This window comes from Bufo gargarizans, chromosome 3 (assembly GCF_014858855.1).
Source record: "Bufo gargarizans isolate SCDJY-AF-19 chromosome 3, ASM1485885v1, whole genome shotgun sequence".
In the NCBI taxonomy this organism is placed as follows: Eukaryota; Metazoa; Chordata; class Amphibia; order Anura; family Bufonidae; genus Bufo; species Bufo gargarizans.
In genome coordinates this window covers 437,679,567-437,686,798 of record NC_058082.1, presented here as the reverse complement: position 1 = coordinate 437,686,798, position 7,232 = coordinate 437,679,567, and the positions used below count along the sequence as shown (strand labels likewise).

At 42.2% G+C, this 7,232-nt stretch overlaps 1 long non-coding RNA gene across 1 annotated transcript; it reads right to left on the bottom strand.

Moving 5' to 3' along the window:
• Nucleotides 1–286: 286 nt before the first annotated feature.
• On the bottom strand, nt 287–6,968 carry LOC122930257. The gene is made up of 2 exons (XR_006388109.1): nt 6,414–6,968; nt 287–2,931 (listed from the first exon to the last, which is right to left on the bottom strand). It is a non-coding gene; the product is annotated as an uncharacterized LOC122930257 (long non-coding RNA).
• Between the last annotated feature and the right edge of the window lie 264 nt (nt 6,969–7,232).

The following is a 7,232-nucleotide window of genomic DNA, read 5'->3' as shown; positions in this document are numbered from 1 at the left end:
TTTGTTTCTCTGTTAGGAACTAACTCTGATTGCTGTGAAACTAACTACTGTAAGGTTTCTATTCTCTGTAACCCTGAATCTTATCTTTTTGGCACTACTCCCGGACAATATTCCTAATATGGAAGTTCCGTCTTTGTTTCTCTTTCTCTGACTGTAACTGATAGGAATCTCAACGTCCCACTTGGTACCCCTGGCACCAAACTTCTAGTATCGGCTTGGTTTGAGTCCTTTTCTGACGTCAGGAGAGCGCTTCACTCAGTAGGTAATAAAAGACACAACAGTGATGTACTGAATGAACACTCTGAGGTTTATTTTTAATGCACACAGGTTATATAGAGGGGGCTTTACCCTCTTTATTAGCATATCATCGTAAGTTATGTATTTAACCTATCATATTAACACATTTCATTCTACAGTCAGAGAAAGAGAAACAAAGACGGAACTTCCATATTAGGAATATTGTCCGGGAGTAGTGCCAAAAAGATAAGATTCAAGGTTACAGAGAATAGAAACCTTACAGTAGTTAGTTTCACAGCAATCAGAGTTAGTTCCTAACAGAGAAACAAAACTTCAGCAAAAAGCACAATTGGTTTTGACATAAAAAAGAACATGGATTCCTTTCAAATCCCCTCTTAAGAACCTTTAGTGTGTCACACTACATGGTTCTTTCCTTTCTTGTCCTTTCTCTCTCTATATGATATTAGGTAATTCTTATACCCATCTGGGCTTCTATCCTCCTGGGGTAGAGTAGTCCGATATAGTGACATATTAGAGAGCCCTTTTTCTAGCATTCATCTCACACAAGGAATAACACATAATGCTACTACACCTATTACTACAATTACTATAAGTATGACAATCCCTAGTTTCATGAGACCTTGTTTCTAACTTGTGAACCACCCAAAGTATTGATCCCAGGGATTATTTATACCTGAGTTCTTTTTCAGTTCTATTGACAGATCTTCAAGCTTTTTTTATAGCTATTGTGACCTTACCAGTGGGGCCAGTATTATTTGGTATGTATGTGCAGCAGGAGGTTGGATTCTGGAATGTCATGATTGAGTCTGCTTGTAGTTCTTCTGCTACCCGTTGAAATGCATCTCTAGTATAGTTTACAAACCTTTGCTGATTGTAGTATATGTAATTTATCCAATCCACATTTTTATTCACAGTAATGATGGAAAATATATTGATTCAAATCCGGCGGCTACTTGATCTCTAGTTCTGAACTCATCTGGGACCCCTCTTGGAACACCTATTGCATCTATATACACATGGGGATCAAAACTTGAAAGGGGGCTGCTTCTTTTGTTGATCTTTAGCACCCCTTTTTCTATAATATCTGATTCAGTAAAAATGTGCATGTTCATTATAACTTTGGCAAGCGCACATTCACCTTTCCAGGCACCGTCCAGTCTGGATCTTATTTTTCCATCTCCACAGATCCAGTACACATCTCCTATGGAGTATACTTGGTTCTGAGTGAGGGATATGTTCAGATTGCTGTATTTGTGACAATAACCTTTGGTGAAATTCTGCACATTCCTCCCATGTGTACTCCCTTTGTAACATGTGTAGTTACCTGGATATACCTGGATTCCTGCCCCAGGGCAAGGATTTTTTAACAACAGAGGGTATTTTGATTTCCATTCTGTACATGCACTGTGGTTATAAGACATATTAACAAAAAGAGTCAAAAAAACATTCTTCAACACTTTCTGGTAACACTAGGGGTACGGTACCTAGGTGTGGCTTGGCAGAGGTAACACTAGGGGTACGGTACCTAGGTGTGGCTTGGCAGCACCGCATATGTAGCAGTTACTTTTATTCACAGAGTCTGCACTATACTTCATCCACTCCAGCCACAAATTAACATCAGAAAAACCCGTCCCCATGGCCAAAGTATCCTCATATGTGGGATCAGATATGGCCCTTAGGTTTTTTAAAGAAACTATATGTGGGACTAGTGGGTTTTTGGGGACACCTGTGATGGGTTGGTATTCCTTAGACTTCTACATATCTCTAAGTCTGAACATTTGTGTTACCCGGGAAGTCGCAGCTCCCCACATTTTATGGAAGTACCATCCCAATACATAATCTCCTTCATCATATTTACCAGGGTTTTCTATTGTGAATACAATTTTCATTTCCGCTGACCTTTTTTTGCAATAATTCAATGAGGAGGTGTCCACATAACACGTCCCTCTCTCAAGGAGTGTCATTCTAGTCAAAAGGGACTTAGAATCTTTATCCCTCCTTTTGTGGGCACTTTCTGGTTTATATCCCCATTCAGTCCCTGTATTCCATCCCACTGATCCCCAGTATGCACAACCTTTTCCCCAGTATGAGTCTGTTACACATATATAGGCCTGTCCTTCTACATAGTTGTTGGAACAGTAGTTATAATATGAACATGTTTTCAATATATCACAAAGACAAAAGGTGTAGGTAGCTACGTGAGGGTTAGATGAATTATACCAAAAGGTGATGACGCCGCCCTTGCTAGTTGCGGCTACTTCTCCCATACTGCTAATTGGTAAAATCAACAAGATAATTGAAGCAATCTTAGTCAGTACATTCAACCATTTTCCAGAAAAGAGTGAGGAGCTCATCATGTTGGAGGTCAGGGCCGTCTGCCCCCGTTAGTACCTCTCGGCCTTGTTGGAGGTCAGGGCTGTCTGCCCCCGTTAGTACCTCTTGTCCTTCTTCAAGGCCAAGGCTGTCTGCCTCCGTTCCTGCCTCCTCTCTTGCTCTCACAAGCTTCACTCGGGTGGTGTGGATCCAAGTTGAAGATTGTTCAGTCAGCACGGCTGTTCTGGTTACTGCGACCACGGTAGTGGGTGGGCCATATGCGAAGTCACCTTGGGATTTTCCTTTCTTCAGTGTTTTGATCACTACCTCATCCCCCACCCTGTATGGGTGGGTGGGTTCCTGTGGAAGAGAGGGGGACTTACAAGCAACTTTTTTCTCAGTTTTATTAAGTACCTGGTACCTGGGCGGGTGGGGAAAGGCCTTCCTATGAGTATCTGTAAGGATTCTCAATGCTGTTATATCCTACCCCCTCTTTGCAGACTAATCCTGTCTTAGGATTTTTCTGCAATACTGGATAACACCAGTCTTGCTGTTACTGTTCAGTGGCATATCTTTGAAGATAAGTAAGCATTTGTGACATCTCAGGGGTTGGAGGTGCCAAACATGGCATCTACCAATGGTTACACAAACCTGTGGGGTTGCATTTGGCCACTCGTTTCACCAACTTATCTGCCAGCGCATTGCCCTGTGAGACATGATCCTTACCATCTGCTGCCGTGAATCCTCTCCTCTGTCAAATCATACCATGGTCCCACACTACCCCATGTGCGTATCTACTCAGTATAGATGGTGACAGGTTTATCAGTATGTAGAATACATGCTCTAGTGAGTGCAATGAGCTCAGCTGCCTGCTGTGTTGAGTGTGGATGTCCTTGAGTAGGCCTACAACATCATGTGTAGTGTGCAAAAATGGTGTAACGTCACATTGTGAAAGGAGTTGCCAACTCTACCATCATAGCACAGGCTGCAAGAGAACACAGACATGCCGGCATCCCTTGAACAGGGGTGGGCATTACCTTTGAGAAAAATACACAAGGACGCAACTTGCCTCCGTGTTCTTGTGTCAGTACACCCGCCATGGTTTTACAATTTTGTCGTGCAAACATGTGGAAGGGCAGTTTTTAGTCAGGGAGGCCCAATCCTGGACTTGACATTAATAAACATTTCAGATAATCAAATGCATTGTACATTTCTGAAGACCATTATATTAAATCAGGTTTGTCCTGTAGTGTTGCCTCAAGATATTGTCATAGTAGGAACAGTCTGGGATCCATTGTCTGCAGTAGTTTATCATTCCAAGGATGGATAGCATTTCCTTCTTGGAGAGCGGGTGACCAGGCCCGCTACAGACTGAACTCTCCCTGGACTGATCCTCCTTTCCCCCTTTGTGAGGACAAACCCCAAGTATTCGACTTGCTGTTTACACCATTGCATTTTCCCTAATGACACTTTGTGTCCACATTCAAACAACCATTGTAACAGTGTTATACCATCCTCAATGTTGGCCTCCACTGACATACTGCACAACAGTAAATCATCCACGTATTGCAACAACACGGAACCTTGGGGGGGGTGCCATGGTTTTAACGTGGCTTGGAGGACTATGCTGTATACAGGTGAATCAGCATATCCCTGGGGTCTGCCCCAGGTCAGTTGACGTCTGTCAAAGGAAAAAGCAAAAATTAGTCTGGTCTTCTTGTCAACTGGGACAGAAAAGAATGCATTTTTCAGATCTATCACACTGAACCAAACAGCGTCTGCTGGAATGGCAGATAGTAATTGAGTGATGTCAGGTACAACAGGGGCTATTAGGCACAATGATGTTGTTGATGGCCCTTAAATCCTGTACAAAGCGGGTAGCACCATCTGCCTTTGTCACTGGATTTACATGCGTGCTGTAGGGTGAAATCACCTCTTCCAGGATTCCTTTTTGTAGGAATTCTTTTATCATTGGCCTAAGTCCATCAAGTTTCTCTTTTGGCAGTAGGTATTGTTTCTGGAACACTGAGATGACACCTGGTTTTACAGTAGCTGTGTAAGGTATGCAATCTATGAATCCTGTGTCATATTCATGTGAAGACCATAATGCAGGGTTAATGTTGTTAAGTTCTGGGTGGTTCTGTATGTTTGCAAGAATCAGTGGCACTGGTGTAGAGATTGGAATGAGATCTGAGTGTATTCTTATGCCCAGATTTTTGGCTGACACTTGTAAGTCAAGCTTAATGAACAAATCTTTACTTAACACACTTGAGGTTGCACTGCTATCTACCATGAATCCTACTCTCAGTCATCTAAGTCCACCCCTTTTAGTCGGATGCTGTGGTCCTCCTACTCTCTGTCATTAGATTCCCAGCTGCCCATGAGGACAGAGCTCTGATGTCCAGCACAACACTTAACATGTAACACATAACTTTAAACATTGAAACAAACAGATCTGACAATACAGACATAAACAAACAAAAGGCCCATAAAAACTTTTCTTTGACTTCAATAATAATAAAAAATGTACAGCTTGATCAATGCTGTTGGCACACTTTCAACTCCACTACAACTCAAAGCCACACCCATTCACATACCACTGAATCATTTGTCTTCCAACCTAATCACACAATTGTCTTTGTTTCATCCCAAAACTTGCAGCACAGACAAACACAGCTTTCCTGGAAACAGATAGCCACACCACACACAGAATTGCTAATAGTATATCTCGTTGTTGTGCTGTTTTCCAATGTTTTCTGATCTTCACTCTGTGATTAATCAACTCTTATAAGAAGACAATATACATGTTTTAATCATACAGTCATTTTGTTAAACCCAAATCATTTTATATGTCAGGTGTTCTTAGTTAATGTTGTACATATATAATAATTCTTGGATTCTCACATTACACTGCTGGGGAAAGAAAATTATTGAACAATTTTTTATTTTATTTTTTCTATAATAATATTACACATATAACATCACTTACTCTGCAGGATTCCCTACCCCTTTGTATCATGTAATCCATATCCTAGGACGGGTCATGGTCAAAATGTGGCCATGCTTCTTTGTCTCCCAGACAAAGACCCTTTATCATGTCCATGTAGTACGGGCTATTATCTCCGTCTCTGGGAAAAGGGGCTAGCAGCTTGCATGGACTCAGTCCATCCAGCTAAATTATCCACCCATGGGTTAACTAGGAAGTAATTTATGGGACTACATCGTGCAACATAAACTTTGCATGTTTCTCCCGTCTCAGGTTTGGGATAATTTGTTTTAGACTCTTGTGACCCCATTCCGTCTGATATTTTAATGATGCTACTTTCCTAGGACTAGCTGTACTGAATCGTTAAGGATTCGACAAATTAATCCTGTCAACTAGGCAAAGGACTCAGGTCTGATCACAAAATATCAGAGAGTTTCATCAAACATATAATTTGTTGCTTTGGCCTGCCACTTGTGTTCACCTATCCCCGGGTTAATGGATTGCTCCTAGCCGGGGGTGGGGCGTATTGCAGACCTCCGCAACACAGTAAAACAACAATGCAATGTCCTTAAAACTCTATGCAAATAGTGAACTTCAGTCCGTACACTTACCACCCGGACATCAGTATCCTTATATCAACTCTAATATTCTTATACTTTAAAACAACTTTAAAAGAGTCAAACCAAGCTCCATCCTTGTCTCCCTGAGACAATATTATCTAGTGCGCACTATATTTTCTCTGAGTGATCCTCACGGCGGACTCCCGGAGTCCCCGGGTCACTCCCCCAGACTCCCGGAGTCTGTTCCCTGTATCCCTGATACAGTAATTATACTAGAAGTTGTAGGTTCTACTTACTAGATCGAGACGTGGTTCTCGGATCGGCCAGAGGACAATAACAGATGCCTTTCTTACCGAACACGAGGAAAACCTTCTCGATCCCCGGACACGAGCCCCCAAACTGATAGGAATCTCAACGTCCCACTTGGTACCCCTGGCACCAAACTTCTAGTATCGGCTTGGTTTGAGTCCTTTTCTGACGTCAGGAGAGCGCTTCACTCAGTAGGTAATAAAAGACACAACAGTGATGTACTGAATGAACACTCTGAGGTTTATTTTTAATGCACACAGGTTATATAGAGGGGGCTTTACCCTCTTTATTAGCATATCATCGTAAGTTATGTATTTAACCTATCATATTAACACATTTCATTCTACAGTCAGAGAAAGAGAAACAAAGACGGAACTTCCATATTAGGAATATTGTCCGGGAGTAGTGCCAAAAAGATAAGATTCAGGGTTACAGAGAATAGAAACCTTACAGTAGTTAGTTTCACAGCAATCAGAGTTAGTTCCTAACAGAGAAACAAAACTTCAGCAAAAAGCACAATTGGTTTTGACATAAAAAAGAACATGGATTCCTTTCAGGGACGGGGTGAGGGAAATTGCGTTCTGAAAGCTTTCAAACGACCTCCGCCATAGCCCCCCTCTCCCTAACTGCCACTGTGGTGTCTGCATGCAAGGTGGCCAGCATGTAGACATCCTTCCACTTCACAGCAAGCAGCTGGTCACTTGCGAGGGCGAAGGATGTTCCTTTCTCCAAACGTTTGGAGACCAGCGGTTGTGGGTATCCAACTCTATTTTTGTGGACTGTCCCACAAGCCCCTGTGTTTGCAG